Genomic DNA, 24,802 nt, shown 5'->3' with positions numbered 1-24,802 from the left:
AATTTCAGCACAGGAACAGGCCCTTCAGCCCTCCAAGCCTGCACCGACCATGCTGCCTGACTGAACTAAAACCCCCTACATTTCCGGGGACCATATTCCCTCTATTCCCATCCTATTCATGTATTTGTCAAGACGCCCCTTAAAAGTCACTACCGTATCTGCTTCCACTACTTCCCCCGGCGACGAGTTCCAGGCACCCACCCACTCTCTGTGTAAAACATTTCCTCCTTTAAACCTTGCCTCTCATATCTTAAACTTATGCCCCCTAGTAATTGACTCTTCCACCCTGGGAAAAAGCTGCTTGTTATCCACTCTGTCCATGCCTCTCATAATCTTGTAGACTTCTATCAGGTCGCCCCTCAACCTCCGTCGTTCCAGTGAGAACAAAGAAGGTTCATTATACTAATGCCTGGAATGGGTGGGATCTCTTATGAGGAAAGGTTGATCAGTCTCGGCTTGCATCGCTGGAGTTTAGAAGAGTAAGAAGCGACTTGGTTGAAGCATATAAGATACAAAGGGCAACTTGACAGGGTGGATGTAGAGAGGATGTTTCCTCTTGTGGGAAAATCTTGAACTCGGGGTCACTGTTTAAAAATTGGGGGTCGCTCATTTAAGACAGAGAGGAGGAGAATTTTTTCCCTCAGGGGGTCATGAGTTTTTGGAACTCTCTTCCTCAAAAGACAGTGGGAATAGACTTTGAATATTTTTAAGGCAGAGATAGGGAGATTCTTGACAAGAAAGAGGGTGAAAGGTTATCGGGGAGGCGGAAATGTGGAATCGAGGTTACAATCAGATCAGACACAATCTTCTTGAGTGACGGAACAGGTTCCTGCTCCGAATTTGTGTGTTCGTATGAATTTTCACACCTCCATTTCTTAAGGGAGGATCACTTTTTTCGCCATTGAGTGCAGGGATGCTGGTGTATATTGCCTTTCAAGTTGTTGAGGTAATAGAATTAAACAAGGGCCTGATGTCTGTGAACATTATCAGTGTCCATTTTGTGGCATTGCTGGCGTTGGACTGGGGTGGGCACAGTAAGTAGTCTCACAACACCAGGTTAAAGTCCAACAGGTTTATTTGGTAACATGAGCTTTCAGAGCGTTGCCCCTTCATCAGGAGACTCACCTGATGAAGGGGCAACATTCCGAAAGCTCGTGCTACCAAATAAACCTGTTGGTTGTGAGACTACTTACTGTGTCCATTTTGAAAGATAAAATGGAAGGTGATACCTAGGAGGAATGGAAATATGCAGGTCATTTAAATTAATTTAATCTTCCTCCCAGATATGGGGGACTTAAATTTTGGCCAGCAATAATTGTGAACCAATCAAATTAGGTTCATTATTTGTGAAACATTTCTTCACAGTTTCTGTACGTCATGGGAGGCCTGACTATCCCGACACTGGTTAATTATATTGATGTGGTTTAGCATGGTTCAGCATCATTTAGAATGAGGATCAGGCTGCTCCAGTCATTGAGTACCAGGGCAGCACGGTGGCACAGTTGTCAATTCCGACCTTGGGCGACTGTCATAGAATCATAGAAACCTACAGTGCAGAAGGAGGACATTTGGCCCATCAAGTCTGCACCGACCACAATCCCACCCAGGTCCTATCCCCATAACTCCCTGCATTTACCCTAGCTAGCCCCCATGACACTAAGGGGCAATTTAGCATGGCCAATCCACCTAACCCACACATCTTTTGGACTGTGGGAGGAAACCGGAGCACTCGGTGGAAACCCACGCAGACACGGGGAGAACGTGCAGACTCCACACAGACAGTGACCCAAGCCAGGAATCGAACCCGGGTCCCTGGCACTGTGAGGCAGCAGTGCTAAGCACTGTGCCACCCTCAGTGCCACCGTGCTGCCCTGGTAAATCTACACTGCACACAAAAGGATGGAGCAGTGCCACATAGGAGGTGAGTGCGCTAAATAAAGTGCATGGGATTGGGGGTAATATAATGGCACGGATTGAGAATTGGTTAGCAGACAGGAAATAGTGAGTAGGAATAAATGAATCTTTTTCTAAACAGCAGGCAATGACTAGAGGGTTCAGTTCTTGTTCCCAGCTATTCACAAAATATATCAGTGATTTCGATGAAGGAACCAAATGCAATATTTCCAAGTTTGCTGATGAGACGAAACTTGGTGGGAATGTGAGTGATGAGGAGGATGTTAAGAGGCTTCGGGGTGATTTAGACAAGTTGAGTAAGAGAGGAAATACATGGCAGATGCAGAATAATGTGGATAAATGTGACATTATCCACTTTGGACAGAGAAACAGAATGGCAGAGTATTCTGTGACTGGTGATAGATTGGCAAATGTTGTATAAAAGGACCTGGGTGTCCGAGAACACCAGTCACTGAAAACAAGCGTGCAGGTACAGCAAGCAGTTAGGAAGACCAATGGTATGTTGTCCTTCATTGCAAGAGGATTTAAGTAAAGGAGCAAAGGTGTCTTACTGCAGCTGCACAGGACCTCGGTGAGACCACACCTGGAGTATTGTGTGAGTTTTGCTCTCCTTATCTAAGAAAGGATATACTTGCCGTAGAGGGAGAGCAGTGAATGTTCACCAGACTGATTCCTGGGATGGCAGCATTGTTGTATAAGGGGAGATTGTGGCAACTGGGCCTGTAGTCACTGGAATTTAGAGGAATGAGAGGGGATCGAATATTGAAATTTATAAATCTCTGAGAGGTTGGATACAGGGATATCGTTTCCTCTGGCTGGAGAGTCTGGAACAAGGGATCACAGTCTCAGCATCGGGTTAGGCCGTTTAGGACTCAGATGAGGAGAAATATTTTCACCCAGAGGGTGGTGAACCTGTGGAATTCTCCAACGTACAAGGGTGTGGAAGCCAATTCACGAGAAGGGAATACATACATTTCTAAGGTTCCAGTCTGGGGATTGCGTTGGTGTATGGCACTGAGACAGAGGATCAGCCATGATATTGTTGAATGGTGGGTCAGTCTCAAAGGGCCGAATGGCCTCTTCCTCCTCTTATTTTCTATGTGTAAGTGACTGCTCCAAGTCTTTTTGGACCTGCACTGTTTCCAGCTTTTCCCCTTTTATAAAGTAATCCATGATGTTATTGAATGGCGGAGCAGGCTTGAGGGGCCAGAAGGCCTACTCTTGCTCCTAGATCTTATATTCTTAGGTCAAGGTGAGGGGAGGATGTTTAAGGGGGATTTGAGGAAAAACTTTATTACTCAGAGGGTGGTGACAGTCTGTAATGCTCTGCAGGGAGTGTGGTAGAAGCAGGTTGCCTCACATCCTTTATAAAGGATGGCACGTTGTAAATTCAGGGCTATGGGTCAAGTGCTGGCAAATGTGATCAGGTAAGGTCAGGTTTCCACACGTGTCAGTGCAGTCTCGATGGGCAGAAGGGCCTCTTCTGCTCTGTGTGGTCTATGATTCTAAGTTGTCGGGATGGAGAATGTTAGCGATTGGGAAGGATTGGACAGGCTGGGATTTCTTTAGATCACGGTGGGTGGGGGTGTGGCTGAGCAGTGATTCAGTGGGTGGAGGGGTGTAAAATGATGTGGTGCCACATTAAGGGAACACTGGGAGGATGTGGTGGGATTCAAACCCAGGTCCCCAGAAAATTAGCTGAGTTGCTGGGTGAATAGTGTAGCAATGATACCACCAGGCCTTCATCGCCCCTTTAGGGAGGGAATTGCACAGTTAGGGGCCTCGGCAGCTGAAGACACAGCCACTGATGTTGGAGTGACTGTGACTGTGGGATGTTCAAATGGCCCCGGGTTACAGGGGCTGAGAACCCCCCGGGTTGGAACACGTGAACAGGACTTGTAAAGCAACAACAACTTGCATTAATATAACACCAGAAACAGAATGGAACATCCCAAAGACACTTCACATGGGGGCCCTCCGAAGACAAATTCTCCCAGCCAGACACACGGGGAGATATTCGGAACAGGCGACCAAAAGCTGGGACAGAGAGGATTTCCTCGTGTCACATTTGGTTCTTTCACCACTCCCTTCAAATCCGTGTCCCCGAGAGAGAGAGAGAGACGGTTATTTCTCACAGAGCAGAGCTGGCTGCTACCTTCACACTGCTACACACAGATTTTTGGCAACATTGGCCCTCATTAACCATCCCAATCTCTTCCTCTTTCTGTCTCTCCCTCTCTGTCTCTCCCCCAGTAGCAGGACTGGATCCTAAGGTCCCTTCCAACATGATTTACAGACAGTTCAGTCCCACTGGGGAAAGATCAGATATTGAAATAGAAAATGATCAAATGCTGAGCTGCTCAGGCAGAATCTGTGTTCCAGAGACACAGAGAATGGGAGCAGAGACACACGGACTAACCGACAACTTACAGCCCGCATGCACATATACACAAACGCATGTGAACACACACACACGTGTACATACACACTCATATATACAGACACATGTACATGCATGCTTACACACACACACACACACACTGATGGCTAGGAACCTGAACATGTTCACATGTGATTTCAAGAAGAAATTGGATATAACTTTTGGGGCTAAAGGGATTGAGAGATATGGAGGGGAAGGGGGTATCAGGATATTGAATTTGATGATCAGCCGTGTTCAAAATGAATGGTGGAGCAGGCTCGAAGGGCCGAATGGCCTCCTCCTGCTTCTCGTTTCTATGTTTCACACACTAACCCCCATGCAGGCAAACACTTACACCCTCACACACAGAATCACACACACAATTTCTCTCACATACACACCCACACTCTCATATATAGGCACACAGATGCACAAACGCCTCCCATGCACATATACTCACATGCACACATACATACATGCAGAATACACACACACACTTTCACACACATGCAAATAAACCTATGCGACCACCTCACAGACTGATGCACAACACCCCGATACACACACAGACACACCCGATACACACACACACACACTGATATACACATACAGACACACACACTAATACACACACACCGCGATACACGCACTCACACTGATAGACACACAGATTGATACACACACACATTGATACACACTCACACACCGATACACACACTGATACACACACACACTGATACACACACTGATATACACACACACACTCACACACACTGATACACACACACGCACACTGATACACACACTGATATACACACACACACACTGATACACACGCACATATATACACACACACACGCGCACACACTGATATATGCACACACACCCCGATACACACTCACACACCGATACATACACATACTAATACACAAATATAACACACAGACATACTGATACATACACCGCTACACACACACCCCAATACACACGCACACTAAAACATACACAGATATACACACACAGACATACTGATACAAGCACCGATACACACACACACGCACACTGATACACACACCAATACACACTCACACACTGATACACACACACACGCACACACACACACTAATACACACACCAATACACACTCACACACTGATACACACACACCGATTCACACACACACTGATACCTACACAGATATACACACGCAGACACACTGATACATACACCGCTACACACCCACACACCTGATACATACACACACACACTGATACATACACCGAAATATACACACAGATACACAGACTGATAAACACACACAGATACATACAACGATATACACACACACAGACACACTCACACACACACACAGCCCATTACAAAGTCAATCTCCCATTTCACTGTTTCATCAAACAAAAACAGGGCAGTTCAGAAAATGCAGTTAGATACAGATGAAACCTCCCTCCATTTCAGCTTCTCATTCCCACTTTCCATCCAGCTGGAGCGGGCAAGAGGGAAAAACAGGGATAGAGATAGAGAGAGTAACAAGAGAGAGGGGAGGAAAGGAATGGGGTGAGAGTCAGACAGAGGGGAAGCGATTGAGATAGAGAGTGTCAGGCAGTGTTCCTGTGAAGCTGAGTGCGGTGGCCTTTGAAGGTACCACACAGAACATAAGAAATAGGAGCAGGAGTAGGCCATTCTGCCCCTCGAGCATGTTCCCCCCACTGATAAGATCATGGCTGATCTGACTGTGGCCTGAACTCCTTTTTGCTGTCTGCCTCCCCATAACCCTCAATTCCCTTGAATATGTTCAATGTCCCAATGCCCACTGCTCTCTGGGGAAGGGAATTCTAAATTCTAACCACCCTCTGAGAGAATAAATTATTCCTCCTCATCTCCAACTTTAATGGGAGCTCAATGAATTTTAAACTGTACCCTCCCTGATACTAGATTCTCCCATGTTGGCCCTGTTCTGTGACAATTAATGCAGATGTTTAAAGATTATTAATAGTTCTTTAAGGGACACACGGAAAAAAATACATGCCTGTGTGGAGTTTCCCCTTGCTGCGTGGGTTCCCTCCGAGTGTTCCAGTTTTCTCCCACAGTCCAAAAGTGTGCAGGTTGGGTGGATTAGCCATCAGGCTTACTGAGATAGGGCAGGGCGAGGGGGTGGGTGGGCCAGCATAAGATGCTGAGTCAGTAAAGACTCAATGGGCCAAATGGCCTCCTTCTGCACTGTAGTAATTCTATGGGACTCCAAGGGCAGCCCCTATGGATGATAAAAGAAAGAACTTGCATTTTTCACAATCTCAGAATGCCCCCATGTGTTTTACAGCCAATTAAATACTTCATAGTCATTGCAGTAATGTAGGAATTTTATGCACAGCAAGCTCCCACAAACTGCAATGTCATAACGACCAGATAATCTGGGGTTTTCATACGTAATGCTGATGAATATGTCACACTCCTGTTCAAAAATGGGGAAAATGATAAACCTGGGAATTAAAAGTCCACTCAGCCTAATATTGGTGATAGGGAAACAGTTAGAGAGGTTAGTCCAGGACACAATTAATTGGCACTTGGAAAACTGTTAGAAGTGAAAGCCAGTGTAGGCTTGTTAAAGGGAAATCATATCTGACTAACTCGATTGAGTTCTTGAATTAAGTTTCGGAGAGGATTGATGGAGGTGGCTGATGTTGGCTCTGCAAACTTTCAAACTTTGCCAATATGCCAATAATAGACTTGTTAGCAAAACTGAAGCCCATGGGAATAATGGGACCGTATGATGTCCGGGCTTCAATCCCATCGCGGCAGACGGTGAAATCTGAATTCAATAAAAATCTGGAATTAAAAGTCTACTGATGACATGAAACCATTGTTGATTGTCGTAAAAACCCATCTGGTTCACCAATGCCCTTTAGAGAAGGAAATCTGCCTTTCTTACCTGGTTCTGCCTACATGTGACTCCAGACCTACAACAATGTGAGTGACTCTTAAAATGTCCTCTGAAATGGCCTAGCAAGCCATTCAGTTCCAGGGCAATTAGAGATGGGCAATAAATGCTGGGCTTGCCAGCAACAGTGTAATAGCAAAGCAATTATGTCACTTATTTATAAGACACTTGTAGTGATTGTGGGGTCTCTCTTTAAGACAGCAGATCAGAAGAGGGTTACCTGCCTTGAGGAGCCAATGGGAACCAAGAGAGGACTCCACCCTCTGGGTGGTCACTCACTTTCGATTCTGATTGGTCCCTCAAGCCAAGTGACCCTCTTCTGCTGTGCTGTCTTAAAGAGATAGACCCCATAATCACGACAACACTGGGTAAGATCCAGCTGGAGTATTGTGTACAATTGCAGGATTCACACGTTAGGAAGGATTTCAAAGTCTTCGAGAGGATAGAATGAGACCAGGAATGAAAGACTGCAGCAGTGGGGAGAGACTAGGGCAGCTGGAATTGTCCACCTTAGGAAAGAGGAAATTAGGGGAGATCTGATAGAGTAAATGAGGAGAACCAGTTTCCACTGGCAGTAGGGTCAATAACAAGAGGACACAGATTTAAGGTGATTGGCAAAGGAACCAGAAGTGACAAGAAGAAAGATTTTATGCAGCAAGGATGGGGGTAACAAACACATAGGAACACCACCACCTGTAGGTTCCCCTTCAAGTCGCTCACCATCCTGTCTTGGAAATATATCGCCGTTCCTTCACTATCCCTGGGTCAAAATCCTGGAACTCCCTCCCTTTCAGCATTGTGGGAGTACCTACACCATATGGACTGCAGCGGTTCAAGAAGGCAGTTCAACACCACCTTCACAAAGATAATTAAGGATGGGCAATAAATATTAGCCTAGCCAGCAACACCAACATCCCATGAAAGGATAATTGATGCACTGGAATGTGCTGCTTGATAGTGCGGTGAAAGCAGGTTCTATAGGAGCTCCCAAAAGGGAACTGGATATTTACTTAAAGAGGAATAATGTGTTGGGCAGTGAGGAAATAGGCACTAATTGGATAGCTCTTTGAAAGAGCCAGTATAGGAGTGATAGGCTGATGGGCCTCCTGCTATGCTGTATGTTCTCTGATGGAGGGTAAATATTGACCTGGATGTCAGTAAGAAATATGTTGCTCTTTTTCAACATAATGTAATGCCACCTGAAAGGGCAGCAAGGCTTTGGTTTAATATTTCATGCAGAAGAGAGCACCTGCGGCACTGCAGCACTCCCTCAGCACTGTGCTGATGTCAACCTGATGGCGGTGGCACAGTGGTACAGTGGTTAGCACTGCTGCCTCACAGCTCCAGGGACCTGGGTTCAATTCCCAGCTTGGGTCACTGTCTGTGTGGAATCATAGAATCATAGAATACCTACAGTGTAGAAGGAGGCCATTCGGCCCATCAAGTCTGCACCGACCACAATCCCACCCAGGCCCCGTAACCCCTCATATTTACCCTACTAGTCCCCTGACACTAAGGGTCCATTTAGCATAGCCAATCAACCTAACTTGCACATCTTTGGAGTGTGGGAGAAAACCGGAGCACCCGGAGGAAACCCACGTAGGCAAGGGGAGAATGTGCAAACTCCACACAGACAGTGACCCGAGGCCAGAATTGAATCTGGGACCCTGGCGCTGTGAGGCAGCAGTGCTAACCACTGTGTCACTGTGCCACCCTTAAGTTTGGAGTTTGCACATTCTCCCTGTGTCTGCATGGGGTTCCTCCAGGTGCTCTGGTTTCCTCCCATACTCCAAAGATGTGTGGGTTAGGTTGATTGGCCATGCTAAATTGCCCCTTAGTGTCCAGGGATGTGTAGGTTAGAGGGATTAGTGGGGTAAATATGTAGGTGATGGGGATAGGGCCTGGGTGGGACTGTTGGTGCAAACTCGATGGGCCGAATGGCCTCCTTCTGCACTGTAGTGTTTCTATCAACTTAAATTGCATGCTCAATTATCTGACATGAGACTTGAACCAATGACCTTGTAAGTCAGGGGTGTCCAGCTCAGTGAGCCCCAGCGGGCACCAACTGGTTGATGAATGATCCCCCCCATTTGGTGCCCCATCACAATATGCTCCTGGCCACACACACCCTCATGTTTTAGCTGATACCCTGCCATTCAATAGATCAGGGCAACAAAGGAGATGGAAATGAGTTTATAGGGGGATTAATTTTTATCTCTGAAGGAAAAATCAGGTGGGGCATATGTCACCTTGCTACAATACTAATGAAACATTCTCTTCAAACTGCAACACATTTCAACAAAACATTGGAGGCAAGGACTCTAAAATGACTAGAATTATCCTTTGTGGTGATTCTTGTTCTTAATTTTTCCCCCCCAAGAAATCTATATTTCAATCTGGTGCACAAGGGAATAGTTTGGCCACTATCTATGGGAATGTAACATTACGAGGGGACACTCAAGCCACTATTTACTTTACCGCATTGAAACATGAATTTGGGCACAGTTCCCAAACACTTATAGGAAGAGACCAAAGTGATCATTTCAGAAATGAAGCTAAGAAAATAGCTTGTGACAGAAAATGGAACAGCTCAGAATTAGACAACACGGAATTCCATACATCTAGAATCTTTTTATTAAAGTAACATTTTTAGGACCATATGAGTGTTTCACTCTTCAGTTTCACCATTCTGTGAATGGGACTGACAGCAATGTACTCCAGTACCACAGGCTTACCTACTCACTTCCACCGTGTCGCTTTAATTGACTACACCCCCGGAGTGCTGCTAACAAAGAGCTTACAAGGTCAGTTTTGCATCTCCTTTCGTGCTTTCAAACGTTAAGGGGATAAAGTCAACAACACGTCCATCCTCAAGCCCGTTAAACTCTGAGCGTTGCAGGCTAAAACATTTCACTACATTTACATTACTGCAGTCAAAACAAAGCGCCCGTCCTGCACGCCATTTAATAATTAGCCCATGCTGAAAGGGCAAATAAAAAGAAGAACTCTCAACTTATTTTTGCAGCAAAGCAAACCTTGTATGTTTTGGTGGATGGGAAAAGTACCTCGGATCCAACGCATGCAATCGAGTTAAAGATTGAGAACAAGTCGCTCAGATTCACAGAGACGACAGCTTTTAGACAGAGAGAAAAAAATCACAATCAAATGACTATTTACAGCAAGACTGAATTGATCAGCATTGGACGCGAGCCATACCTTTTCAGCTGCTGAGATCTGTCCCAGTATTTCTCTGAAGATGTTCTGATGGTGAAGTTTTCAGCTGCCTGGGGAGAGCAGTACAGGTGTGTAAGGGGGAGGGAGCCTTGTTGCTGTTCGCTGGAGGGTCACAGCTGGTTAAAAAAAATTCCCCTGCTCCTGTTCTTTTAGCTAGCCTCCAGACTAGGTCCCATTAACTGCAGAGAACTTTAACTGACACACACACACCGGCAACTCCTGATCATATGGTAATGATATATCCCTTGTATTGAAGCCAAGAACACTTTATTAGCCTTTTGTTGGATTCTACCCACCCCACCCCCCCAGTTGTGTATTCCCCTTTGCTGGTGGATTTGTGAAGCCACACACCCACTAGATCTGAACTGTAATTTATCAAACGTGTCACCGGGGTTTGAGAAAATAAACTCCATAATGGTGACACTTTCCATGGGTTTGAAAAGGAAGCAGTTACAAATGCTTAAAATGATAATTGGCATCGATTAGAAATGATCTTACTTGGGGCACAGTATATTGAAGGTGAAGATTTCACCTCATGGAAATCCAAGGTTCTGTCACAGAACCTCTCAGAGTATTTAGTAAAATGCAAGAATGTTTTTGTTTAATAAAAGAAACCCTTCTTGGTTTCTTTTAGTTGACAGAAGACGCCTGGCCATTTTTAGCTTTATAACAAGGCTGCCGTTAGTCTGGTCTTCTAAAGTGCTTATTGCACCAGAATAACCTCTTTCCACCACTATACTTTCACTAAAGTGAATAGCCAGTACTTCATCTTCCCCACAAGTTAACATGAATTGCGACCCCACAGCAGACCATCACACCCATTGAAGAGCTATAACACAATTAATATTTAGTTTTTGCTGAAACAATTATCATCACTAGCTTGTCGAAACGTCTGCCCAGAAATTGCTGGAGAGGGACAACTAGCAGTGAGTGCCACAAATTGAATTCTTACTGTCTCACCCCTCAGAGCGCGTCTTTTGCATGACAGACTGCTGGTGGTGTGTTATTGCGGTGCTTCTTCTCACTGGCTGTCGAGAATGGCTTCTACTCAGGGTGGCGAGTTCCCGCCATGGGTCTTCCTGTGACTGATCAGGCCGAATTGACCAATCAATCTGTAGCCGCATGGGGCAGAATCTCCCATGAAGTAGTGGGATCCGGAGTGTAGGATTTGCATCCTTTCCTTTCCTTCTCTGTTGCTGCCCTGCCTCATCATTAAGATGTGGACCGGAATTCTCCAGCCGTTGAGGCCGATGGGATTCTCCATCTCACCGGCAGCACACCCCTGCCCATGGGTTTCCCGCCAGCAATGGGAATTCCCATTGATAGCGGTGGGACCAGAGAACCCCGCCACAAGCAAACAACGCGCCACCTCCTGCTGGCGGGAAACACGCGGCTGGAAGGCCAGAGAATCTTGCCCTTTGTGACTCAAAGCATGATGCAGCTTGGTATGCGAGTTACTGCTATTTTGAACAGTTGGTGACAAGCTCCTCCCAGTCATTAAGATCAATGCTACAATGCTTCAAGGCGAGCTTCAGAGTGTCTTTGAAGTGTTTTCTTTGGCCTCTCCTGTAAAGTTGGCCATTTGAGAGTTGAGAAAACAGGAGCTGGCAGGGGAGATGGATCCAATGATCTATCTCCTATTAACTAATAAAATTTAAGATTGAGGGGAAAAAAGGAGGAAGCAACACTGAAGGAATTAGGATTAATTAGGGCCAAATCAAGTACAGAAATAAATAAAGAGAGGGAAAGAAAGATTGGATTGAAAATGAAAGAGGAAACAGTGACCAAAATGAAAAGTAAGAAAAAAAAGTAAAAACCTTGTATAACTCCAGGAATAATTTACTACCCACTGCAATTAGACACTTTCAATTGTTCCTTTCTGGGCTGGGGAAGTTGGGTGGAAGGTCAGGACCATAAATCCCCTCAATAACCGGGTCTTTACGATATGAAATACCAGCCCTAACTTGCTGTGATGAGGCTCATTCATATTGACACTGCAAACCTAGCCATTTCTTGACACTCTTTGGGAGGTTGAAGGCTTTGCTGCCATTTTTGGGGGGCAAAGTGGCCCAAATCTTGCAGCAATTTGTGATGATTCCCAAACTTATGGTGGATCCCTTCCTTGCCTCAATTTCCTAGGGGTTGTTTTATGTGGTAATAATGACAGACTTTGTGAACTCATTGTTAATTATTCACCAAATCCTGCACCGCTATTAAACTGATGGCAACATTTCTGATTATGGAATAAAGTAGATGTATTCATTTTATAAAACTGCAGTAAAGGAGCACAAACCACTTTGAATTGCTCCACCCTCCAGGTTTAAGAGGGATTGGTATTGGAAATAGAAATCATTCTACAATTGCGTAGGTTGTGTTAGTGAAAGTTGGTGAAAGTGCAGAGAGATCGGCACTGACTGTACTATGGTTAACTGGATTCTGTGAGTATTTGACTTGATGCTGGATGCCTGAAATCGTAGACTCATACAGTTTGTTGAGGGCCAGGACACCAGGAGGCCTCCTTCCCGTCATCAGATTATGTCAGAGGGTCTTCATTCACCTGAAAGGGCACATAGAGCCTGAATTTAACTTCTCATCCAGAAAACAGCAAGTCCAATGGTGCAGCACTCCCTCAGTACTGCAATAAAGTTGTAGCCTGGAGATTGTGCTCACGATTCTGGAGTAATCAGCCTTCTGACTTCAACTGCAAGATTGGAATGACAAAGCCAAGGAGCTTGTGCAAACTGCTCTCTGCATTTGTCCACTCAATGTTGGAGTGGTCCGGTGGCACGGTGGGTCCCTGGCACTGCTGCCTCACAGTGCCAAGGACCCAGGTTCAATTCCCGGCTTGGGTCACTGTCTGTGTGGAGTCTGTACGTTCTCCCTGTGTCTGGGTGGGTTTCTTCCGGGTGCTCTGGTTTCCTCTCACAGTCCAAAAGATGTGCTCATTATATGCGTTGGCCATGCTAAATTCTCCCTCAGTGTACCTGAACAGGCGGCGGAGTGTGGCGACTTTAAGCTTCAAGGTAATTAATTGTACAAAAGGCACTTTGGAACATCTTGTGATCGAGTTTCGCCAAGGTGTATTTCACCACAAGTTCTTTTCAGCTGACTGATATCTAGTTCTACTTTTTGTGAATCATTTTTGGATCTTTCACAAACTTAAAAAGATAAGTGTAAAGCTTTTTTTTTTCACCCAGTTTTAAATGAATGTCAATATATGGCAGATCAGTCGCTAACCAAAGGATAGAGATTGCAGCAGCTAATTAGCAAAATGAGCTAGAAGTGTGCAGAGGGGATTCTTTGGACACAATGAACTATTGTGATCTGGAATACATTGACTAAAAAGGTGATGGAAGCAAATTCAATTGCAACTATCAAACGAGAAGTTGGATATATACTTCAAGGTGGATTGGCCATGCTAAATTGCCCCTTAGGTGTCCAAAGATGTGCAGGTTAGGTGGATTGGCCATGCTAAATGCACAGGGTTACAAGGATAGGGCAGAGGGGAAGGTTTGAGTGAGATGCTCTTTCGGAGAGCCAGTGCAGACTCGATGAGCTGGATAGCCTCTTTCTGCACTGTAGGGATTCAGTGGTTTTATGGGACAAAGTTGTCGGGATAAGAGAAAGAACAAGGGGAGTAATGTTCTCACTAAGTTACACAAATACATGGTGGTGCAACACCCTAAAAGACACCATACAGGACTTGTTAAACGCACACACCCATAGTCACAAACTGGAAAAGACCAACACGCATAAATAACTAAATATGAGAGGAAATGAACAGCAATGAGATAAATGTGCAGATTATCTGTTTTTGGTGGTGACAGTTGAAGGATAAATCTTGGCCATTATGCCAGGAGAACCCTGCACCCTCACCCATTTTAGACTGTGTCACAGGATTTTGATAAGTGGGACTAATCTGTAACACTTTGAAAGGGCTGGCACAGGCAAGATGCACCGAATGGCCTCCTTCTAAAATGGATGCTTCAATGATACTTGGTGGTGTGTTGAAGTAACTCCCGGGTGAACAGAACAAAGCAGCAAAACAACTCGCCTGGAAACACATCGCAGAATTCCAACCTGCAAAGTTAGGTATAAATATTTATTGCACTCATTATAGTCAGCAATTCACCAAGATTCCTTCGACAGCACCTTTCAAACCTGCAACTTCTATCGCTTAGATTGATAAGAGCAGCAGACGCATGGGAACACCACCACCCTCAAATTCCCCTCCAAGCCATTCACCATCCTGACTTGGAAATATTCTTTCACCGTCACTGGGTCAAAATCCTAGAACTCCCTCCCTAACAGCACTGTGGATATACCTACATCACTTCTGAGATTAAACAAGGCGGCTCACCACCACCTTCTCTTAGGGATTATTGCTTAGGGATGGGTGATAAATGCTGACTTTGCCAATGACGCCCACATCCCATGAAAGCATTAAAAAGAAATACGTTCCTCCATGTGTAATTAGCTCATTTACTTGGTCTTATATTCAATGGGCTAATAACAATGATGAGAAGAATAACCTGCCTAAAAGCAGCACGTGGAGGAATGAAGCACGAGCAGGCCAAATGTTTGTCCCCAGCTTCATTCGTAACTCCACGCCACTTTGCTCTGGGCAAACCATTTCTTGTGTAAAATCGTATCTCAAGAGACCCTTCACTGTGAAGTAGCTGATAATTGCCTTTCTGCAATATGTCTCTCCACCCATGTCAAATTTCAGTCAGGACCAGTAAAGGCCCGTCAATTGATTTAAAAAAGCAATTGGGATTTAAAGTAGAAACAAAATCTTAATACTAATCCCTTTTCGAAAGCACTGCACAATGACGAATGTTAGCATTGGAAATTTTTGCACTTTGAAAGAAAGATAAAAACAACTTTAGCGCCTCAGGACATCCCAAAGTACTTTATCGTCAAAAAATATTTTTTCTAACAATAAACAGTGATCAAATAATCTGTTTTTAGTGGTGATGGTTGAAGGGTAAATATTGGCCAGAACAATGGGGCTAACCCCACCCTATTTTTCCATAGACTGCTGGCATGGGATCTTTTACAACCTCCCCACCCCAAGAGAGCAGATGGGAATTTGGTTTAACACCAGGTTCAAAACCTGGCATGTCCGAATGTGGAGCATTCCCTCAATACCGTGTTTTGTATACTATGGGTCGTGTGGGACAGGGACTTGGCTGCCGTGTTTCATCCCTCACAGCATGGCTACCCTTCAGGAAGTACTGTTTGGATTGAATTGGGAAGTCTTGAGTCATGAAAGGCCCCAAATGAATGCAAGTTCTTTCTTCCTTCCAATAACATGTCACATTTGACATGTATGTGAAGAGCTTCCCCCTTTCCCCAGGAGCGGCATAGTGGCACAATGGTTAGCACTGCTGCCTCACAGTGCCAGGGACCCAGGTTCAATTCCTGACTTGAGTCACTGACTGTGTGGAGTTTGCACGTTCTCCCCGTGTCTTCATGGGTTTCCTCGGTGCTCTGGTTTCCTCCCACAGTTCAAAGGTGTGCAGGTTAGGTGCATTGGCCATGCTCAATTCTCCCTCAGTGCACCCGAACAGGCGCTGGAGTGTGGCAACTAGGGGATTTTCACAGTAACTTAATTGAAGTGTGTATGTAAGCCTACTTGTGATGAATAAATAAACTTTACTTTACTACTTTACCTCACCACCATCTCTGCCGACCCCTCCACTGTCCCCAAATCATTGCACTGGTTGTCCGATATGCACCCAGCTATCGATGAGCAGAAATTTCATCCAACTAAATTTTTTTTAAAGTCTTAATTGCCACCACAAATTATGTTCCCTCGCTACCAACTCCATCCCACTCCCTAGCAACTGCCTGAGGTTTAACCAGACTGTTTGCAAACTTGATGTCATAGTAACCGTGAGATGATCTGCACCATCAACAAGATCACTCTGAAGTTTCTTCCTTTAACCTTTCTATTTCTCAACCTCCCTTTCCGGTTTTAAGACATCCCTTAAAACCTACCTGTTTGACAAGCCTTTGGCCACTTGTTCTAATAGCTCCCAAAGTGACTTGTGAAATTCAGTTTGACAATCGCCCCTGTGAAGACATTCGCTGAGGGACATTTTGCTGCAATAGATATGCTTTGTGAATGCAACATAAGAATGTAATCTCGTAAGTCCCATAAGCAAGTTCTAGTTGATGAGAAGGTTAAGCAGTGATTTAACAAAGATCTTCACAAATATGAGTCGGTGGGATGGGGATGCCACGCTTTGATCAAAAAAATAAGGAGAAACTGTTTCCACTGGCTGGTTGGCAACCAGGAAACAGAGATATATAAGATAATTGTCCAGAGGGGTAGAGATGAGGAGAGCTTTTTTAACTGAATGAAGTTGTTGTGATCTGGAATGTGCTGTCTGACTAGTTGGTGGAAGCTGATTCAATAGTAACTTGCCCTTTTACAGATGCACCATAGAAAGCATTCTTTCTGGTTGTATCACAGCTTGGTATGGCTCCTGCTCTGCCCAAGACCGCAAGGGACGACAAAAGGTCATGAATGTAGCCCAATCCATCACACAAACCCATCCATTGGCACTACCTACACTTCCCACTGCCTCGGAAAAGCAGGCAGCATAATTAAGGACCCCATGCATCCCGAACATTCTCTCTTCCACCTTCTTTCGTCAGGAAAAAGATACAAAAGTCTGAGGTCACGTACCAACCGACTCAAGAACAGCCTCTTTCCTGCTGCTGTCAGACTTTTGAATGGACTTACCTTGCTTTAAGTTGATCTTTCTCTACACCCTAGCTATGACTGTAACACTACATTCTGCACTCTCTCCTTTCCTTCTCTATGAATGGTATGCTTTGTCTGTATAGCGCACAAGAAACAGTACTTTTCACTGTATGTTAATACATGTGACAATAATAAATCAAATCAAATCAAAATCAGGGAATTGGATAAATACTTAAAGAGGAAAGTTTAGCAAGGGCTATGGGGGAAAGAGCGATGGGGTGTGAACCCAATTGCATAGCTCTTTCAAAGAGTCAGTACAGGCATGATGGGCCAAATGCTTTCCATCTGCATTGGATGATTCCATAGGTTCAAAGGTGCATGAGAGCAGGTAATAGTTTGAACTTTCAGCTTTGAGGAGAACAGCACAGCGTGAGGAATATGTTTTCAAAAAAATCACAAGAAGACATGGAGTGTGTATTTCAGCATAGAAAAATCATCTGGTTCATCAAAGGGAGCTGGTTCAAACAAACGACTTGCAGAATCCCATTTTCCTGCCCTTTCTAGCATCATTTTAGACTTATACTAAAAGCAAAACCATTGCTCAGCAGTACAGAACTTGAACATTACTGAAAAGGAAGGCTTGTTGTGTGGGATTTTTCTCCCTCTCTACGACGAGTTTGGTGGCAGTGGGAGGCGACACGCCACTCACTAGCAGTGGGATCTTATGGTGCTGTCTTTGTCAACAGGGTTTTCCCATTGAACGCACGCCTTACTGCTGGGAAACCCGTAGCGGGAGTGTGCCGTCGGCTGGACCGTAAGATTCTGCCAGCATGAACAGGAGCAAGATTTCGGTGGTTGTCAAAGTTTTTCACCTTGCACTCATCAAGACAAATAAAAGAATTTCAAACAATCACCACAATTTATACGTCTTGGTCAATCAGAGTTGTCTTGCCAACCAATCAGCACCCTTTTCTCCTGTTGCATAAATTGCAGTGATTATTTCAAATTTGTAATTTTTACATTTGTCTTGATGAGTGTAAGGTGGAAAACTTCCACAACATGTCTCTCTTTTCAAAAATACAAAAACAAATATCGCAGATGCTGGAAATTTGAAATAATAACAGAAAACGCTGGAAATACTCAGCTCTGAAGAACAGCCATATCCGACTTGAAACACTAACACTGCCTTTTCTCCACAGATGTTGGCTGACTGGCTGAGTATTTTCAGCACTTTCCATTTTTATCACATTACTGCTCTCTCTTGACTGATACTAATCCCATTCCCATTTAAAAGCTATTGTGGATTCTACTTCCGACATTGTTTCTGGTCAAGTCACCCACTCTGGATTAACTGCCTGTAGAAAATGAAAAACATTCTTCAAACATCTTTTTAATTCTTTTGGAGACGGCCTTTGTTAGTGACTCATCAACCAATTGTTCCTCCAGATTTATCTAATGTTCTCATAACTTTGAACAGCTGCCTTAGATTTTCCATTAATTGCCTTTAACAAAGGAAAGAATTTGCTTGGGCCAGATTTTGCTGAAGAATGAACAGCATATGAATGATGCACATTGTTACTGATACACCCCAGAGTACTTAAGGAAGTGGCTCTCGAAATAGCGGATGCATTGATGGTCATCTTCCAGGATTTTATAGACTCTGGAACTGTCCCTGCAGATTGGAGGGTAGCTAATAAATATTCAGAAAAGGAGGTAGAGAGAAAACAGGGAATTATAGACCAGTAAGCCTAACACCGGTAGTGGGGAAAATTCTCAAATCCATTATCAAAGACTTTATAGCGGAGCATTTAGAAAGCAGTGACAGGATCAGACAGAGTCAGCATGGATTTATGAAGGGGAAATTATGCTTGACAAAGAACTCACCTGCCCTTCTTAAAGAATGATGTGGAGATGCCGGCGTTGGACTGGGGTAGGCACAGTAAGAAGTCTCACAACACCAGGTTAGAGTCCAACAGGTTTATTTGGTAGCAAATACCATAAGCTTTCGGAGCACAGCTCCTTCGTCAGATGGAGTGGTTATCTGTTCTCAAACAGTGCAAACAGACACAGAAATCAAATTACAGAATACTGATTTGATTTCTGTGTCTGTTTGCACTGTTTGAGAACAGATAACCACTCCATCTGACGAAGGAGCTGTGCTCCGAAAGCTTATGGTATTTGCTACCAAATAAACCTGTTGGACTTTAACCTGGTGTTGTGAGACTTCTTACTCTTCTTAAAGAATGCCACAGGAGTATTTGTATCCACCGCAGAGAGCTGACATGGTCTTGGTTTAACATCACATCTGAAAAGCAGCTGCTCTGGCACTGACCCATTATGTGGAGATGCCGGCGTTGGACTGGGGTAAACACAGTAAGAAGTCTAACAACACCACGTTAAAGTCCAACAGGTTTATTTGGTAGCAAAAGCCACTAGCTTTCGGAACAGGCTGTTCCTTCATCAGGTGGGTGGGAGTTCTGATCACAAGCAGGGCACAAAGACACAAACTCAATTTACATGAATAATGATTGGAATGTGAGTCTTTACAGCTAATCAAGTCTTAAAGGTACAGACAATGTGAGTGGAGGGAGCATTAAGCACAGGTTAAAGAGATGTGTATTGTCTCCAGACAGGACAGCTAGTGAGACTTTGCACATCCAGACAAGTTGTGGGGGTTACAGATAGTGTGACATGAACCCAATATCCCGGTTGAGGCCGTCCTCATGTGTGCGGAACCTGGCTATCAGTCTCTGCTCAGCAACTCTGCGCTGTCGTGTGTCGTGAAGGCCGCCTTGGAGAACGCTTACCCGGAGATCAGAGGCTGAATGCCCGTGACCGCTGAAGTGCTCCCCCACAGGAAGAGAACAGTCTTGCCTGGTGATTGTCGAGTGGTGTTCATTCATCCGTTGTCGCAGCGTCTGCATGGTTTCCCCAATGTACCATGCCTCGGGACATCCTTTCCTGCAGCGTAACCCATTATTGACCCATTATTGCATTAGTGTGTCAGGTGTAGTGGGGTTTGAACCCACTGTGGTGTCCCAGGACCCAATTTCAAAATGTTCAGCTGACATAAAACGTGGAAGCACTGTGCGGAGGATTCTGTTGAATTATGAGGAGAGATTGAGCAGATTGGGTTTGTACTCGTGGAGTTTAGAAGGCTGAGGGGTGATCTTATAGAGGCATATAAGATAATGAAGGGGCTGGATAGGGTAGAGGTGGAGAGATTCTTTCCACTTGGAAAGGAAACCAGAACAAGAGGGCACAGCCTCAAAATAAAGGGGGGTCAGTTTAGGACAGAGTTGAGGAGGAACTTCTTCTCTCAGAGGGTGGTGAATCTCTGGAATTCTCTGCCCACTGAAGTGGTGGAGGCTACCTCGTTGAATATGTTTAAGTCACGGATAGATGGATTTCTGATCGGTAAGGGAATTAAGGGTTATGGGGAGCAGGCGGATAAGTGGAACTGATTCACTTCAGATCAGCCATGATCTTATTGAATGGCGGGGCAGGCTCGAGGGGCTAGATGGCCTACTCCTGCTCCTATTTCTTATGTTCTTATGTTCTTATGTTCAAAAGGACATTGACAAGTTGGTGGGACAGGCCGATAGCCAGGGCAGATGAAGTTCAACGCGGAGAAACGTGAAGTGATTAATTTTGGTATGAAGAACATGGAGAGACAATATAAAATAAAGGATACAATTCTGAAGGGTGTGCAGAAGAAGGGAGACCTGGATGTATATGCGCATTATTATTGCAGGTGGCAGGATAGGTTAAAAAAGTGGTTCACAAAGAAAATAGTATCTTTATTAATAGGCTCATGGAGTACAATAGCAAGGAGGTTATGTTGAATTTGTATAAGTCACCAGCTCAGTGTCATCTGAAGTATTGTATCCAGTTCTGGGAACTATACTTGAGGAAGGAACATGGGAAATAGGAGCAGGAGCAGGTCATTTGGCCCCTCGAGTCTGCTCTGCCAATCAATTAGATCATGGCCGATTTACCACAATGCCATTTTCCTGCACCATCCCCATATTCCTTAATGTCTTTACTATCTAAAAATCTATTGACCTCTGCTTTGAATATGCCAATGACTCCATCGCCTCTGGAGTGGTGAAGTCCAGAGATATACCACCCTCTGAATGAAGAAAATCTTCCTCATCTCTGTCCTAAATGGCCCACCCCTTATTCTGAGACTGTGTCCCTGGGTTCTAGACACCCACCCCCCCCCCCCCCCCCCCACCCCCCCCACACCGACGAGGGGAAACATTCTTCCTGCATGCATAATAATAAATTATTATTAGAGCCCTATAATAATTTTGTAACTTTCAATGAGGTCGCCTCTCATTCTTCAAAGCGCTAGAGAATACCAGCCCAGTCTCCTCAGTCTCTCTTCCTCGGACAATCCTGCCATCCCGGGAATCAGTCTGGTGAGCCTTTGTTACACTCCCTCTTTGGCAAGTATTTCCTTCTTTAAGTAAGAAAACCAAAACTGTACACAATACTCCAGGTGTGGTCTCACCAAGACTCTATACAGCTGCAGCAATACATCTTTACTCATGTACTCAAGTCCTCTTGCAATGAAAGCCATTATACCATTTTGCCATCCTAATTGCTTGCTGTTCCTGCATGTTAGCTTTCAGGGACACCCAGGTCCCTTTGCACATCAACGCCTTCCAACCTCTCACTCTTTAAACAAGGCTTTTCATTTCTGCTTTTCTTACCAAAGTGGATAACATTTTTTCACATGATATCCCATCTGCCAAGTTCTTCCCCACTCACTCAGCTTGTCTAAATTCACTAGAAGCCTCTTTGCATTCTCCTCAAAATTACATTCCCACCTAGTTTAATCTCATCAGCAAACAAGGAAATATTACATTTGGTCTCCCCATCCAAATCACTGATACTGATTGTGAATAGCTGGGGCCCAAGCACTGATCCTTGTGGTACCGCACTAGTCACAGCCTGCCATCCTAAGAATGACCTATTTATTCCTATTCACTGTTTTCTGTCCAATCCTCAATACATGCCAATATATTACTCCCATTTCCATATGTTCTAATTCTGCTCACTAACCCTTGTGTGAAAACTTATCAAAAGCCTCTAAATATCTATTATCTATCTCGTTAGTTATATCCTCAAAAAACTCCAACAGGTCAGTCAAACATGAGTTCCATTTCATAAATCTATGTTGGCCCTACCCAAAGTTATCAAACTTGATAACTTTCAAGTGTTCAGTTATCACATCCTTTATAATAGATTCTTGCAATTTCCCTACGACTGATGTCAGGCCAACATGTATGGTTCCTCTCTCACTCTTTTCTTAAATAGTGGAGTGACATTTGTTATCTTCCAATGTACACAAACCATTCCAGAATCTATAAAATTTTGGAAAGTGACCACCAGTGCATTCACTATCCCGACAGCCACCACTCTATTAATTTCTCCAGTCCTACGTTTGTACTAATAAGGATGTGGAGGCATTGGAGAGAGTGTAGAAAAGATTCATGAGAATGATTCTAGGGATGAGGAACTTCAGTTATGAAGATAGATTAGAAAGTTAGGACTGTTTTCCTTGGAGAAAAGAAGGCTGAGAAGAGATTTGATCGAGGAATTCAAGATAATGGGGAGCTGGACGGAGAAGATCTGGAAAAATTGTTCCCACTCATGGAAGGATCGAGTTCCAGAGAACACAGATTTAATGTAATTGGCAAAAGAAGCAAAAGCAATATGAAGAAAAACGTTTTTACAAATGTGTGACTGAGGTTTTGGAATGCACTGCCTGAGAGTGTGGTGGAGGCAGGTTTAACTAAACATAGAAACATAGAAAAACTACAGCACAAAACAGGCCCTTCGGCCCCACAAGTTGTGCCAAACATATCCCTACCTTTTAGGCCTACCTATAACCCTCCATGCTATTAAGTCCCATGTACTCATCCAGGAGTCTCTTAAAAGTCCCTACTGAGTTTGCCTCCACCACCACTGACAGCAGCCAATTCCACTCGCCCACCACCCTCTGTGTGAAAAACTTCCCCCTAACATTTCCCTTGTACCTACCCCCCAGCACCTTAAACCTGTGTCCTCTCGTAGCAGCCATTTCCACCCTGGGAAAAAGCCTCTGAGAGTCCACCCGATCTATGCCTCTCAACATCTTATATACCTCTATTAGGTCTCCTCTCATCCTATGTCTCTCCAAGGAGAAAAGACCGAGCTCCCTCAGCCTATCCTCATAAGGCATGCCACTCAATCCAGGCAACATCCTTGTAAATCTCCTCTGCACCCTTTCAATCTTTTCCACATCCTTCCTGTAACTTCAATCTTTTCCACATCCTTCCTGTAACTAAAGAATCCAAAAGAGAATTAGACCGTTACCTGAAAAGGAAGAATGTGCAGGGTTATGGGGAGAAGGTAGGAGAATGGCACTCAGAACCGGTGTAGACACAGTGGGCCAAATGGTCTCCTTATATGCTGTAATAATTCTGTGATTCTGTGAACTTGCAAACCTTTGTGTGAGGCTTAGATGATACCAAAAACAAGGGCTTTATCTCAAAAACAATATCTCAAGTCATTTCATTAAAGCATGAAAGAGCTGAAACTTGAAACATTTAGACCACAGTAAGATAAGCTGCACTTGACGTGCTGGTATAATGCATGGTATCATCAGTCTTGCTTCAAATTGCAATGTAATCACCACATTTGTCAAGAAACTGGAGTAAAAGGAAGATTCAAGAATTGAGTAAAATCGAGTATTGGATAAAAGGGGAACCATTACAAGTGTTACAAGTCTGAAGGGCTCATTTTGATATGCAAAGTAACATAGCAATAGGAAAACAAGTATTTATCTAAGTGACTAGGAGGTGAACAATGGTGTATAAAAATAGGTGTTAGAACTGTAGAAGAGGTAAGTTCAAAGTGGAGAGAAAAGAAAATACTTTGCGCCCGTATGTAAAAACCTGGTCCAAGGTGATACTAAAATAAAATGACATAAAAGGGAAGAAACAGTATATCCATTTTGATTTGATTTGATTTATTATTGTCACACGTATTAACATACAGTGAAAAGTACTGTTTCTTGCTCGCTTTACAGACAAAACATACCGTTCGTAGAGAAGGAAACGAGAGAATGCAGAATGTAGTGTTACAGTCATAGCTAGGGTGGAGAGAAAGATCAACTTAATACAAAGTAAGTCCATTCAAAAGTCAAGTTGCAGCAGGGAAGAGGCTGTTCTTGAGTCGGTTGATACGTGACCTCAGACTTTTGTATCTTTTTCCCGAAGGAAGAAGATGGAAGAGAGAATGTCCGGGGTGCGTGGGGTCCTTAATTATGCTGGCTGCTTTGCCGAGGCAGTGGGAAATGTAGACAGAGTCAATGAATGGGAGGCTGGTTCGCGTGATGGATTGGGCTACATTCACGACCTTTTGTAGATCCTTGCAGTCTTGGGCAGAGCAGGAGCCCATACCAAGCTGTGATACAACCAGAAAGAATGCTTTCTATGGTGCATTTGTAAAAGTTAGTGAGAGTCGTAGCTGACATGCCAAATTTCTTTCCTCTTCTAAGAAAGTGGAAGCGTTG

The 24,802-nt window shown here is 44.3% G+C and overlaps 1 protein-coding gene across 1 annotated transcript in view; it reads right to left on the bottom strand.

The window, feature by feature from the left end:
- Positions 1-10,760, bottom strand: part of LOC144498469 (decorin-like) — a 66,669-nt gene extending 55,909 nt beyond the window's left edge. Inside the window, exon 1 of the mRNA XM_078219631.1 lies at positions 10,503-10,760. The gene's annotated coding sequence lies outside the window, so the exon portion shown is untranslated. The remainder of the gene's footprint in view (positions 1-10,502) is intronic.
- Positions 10,761-24,802: the final 14,042 nt, after the last annotated feature.

Source organism: Mustelus asterias, chromosome 9 (genome assembly GCF_964213995.1).
Source record: "Mustelus asterias chromosome 9, sMusAst1.hap1.1, whole genome shotgun sequence".
In the NCBI taxonomy this organism is placed as follows: Eukaryota; Metazoa; Chordata; class Chondrichthyes; order Carcharhiniformes; family Triakidae; genus Mustelus; species Mustelus asterias.
Note: the sequence above shows the minus strand (reverse complement) of the source record. Positions and strands in the feature narration are given on the sequence as shown.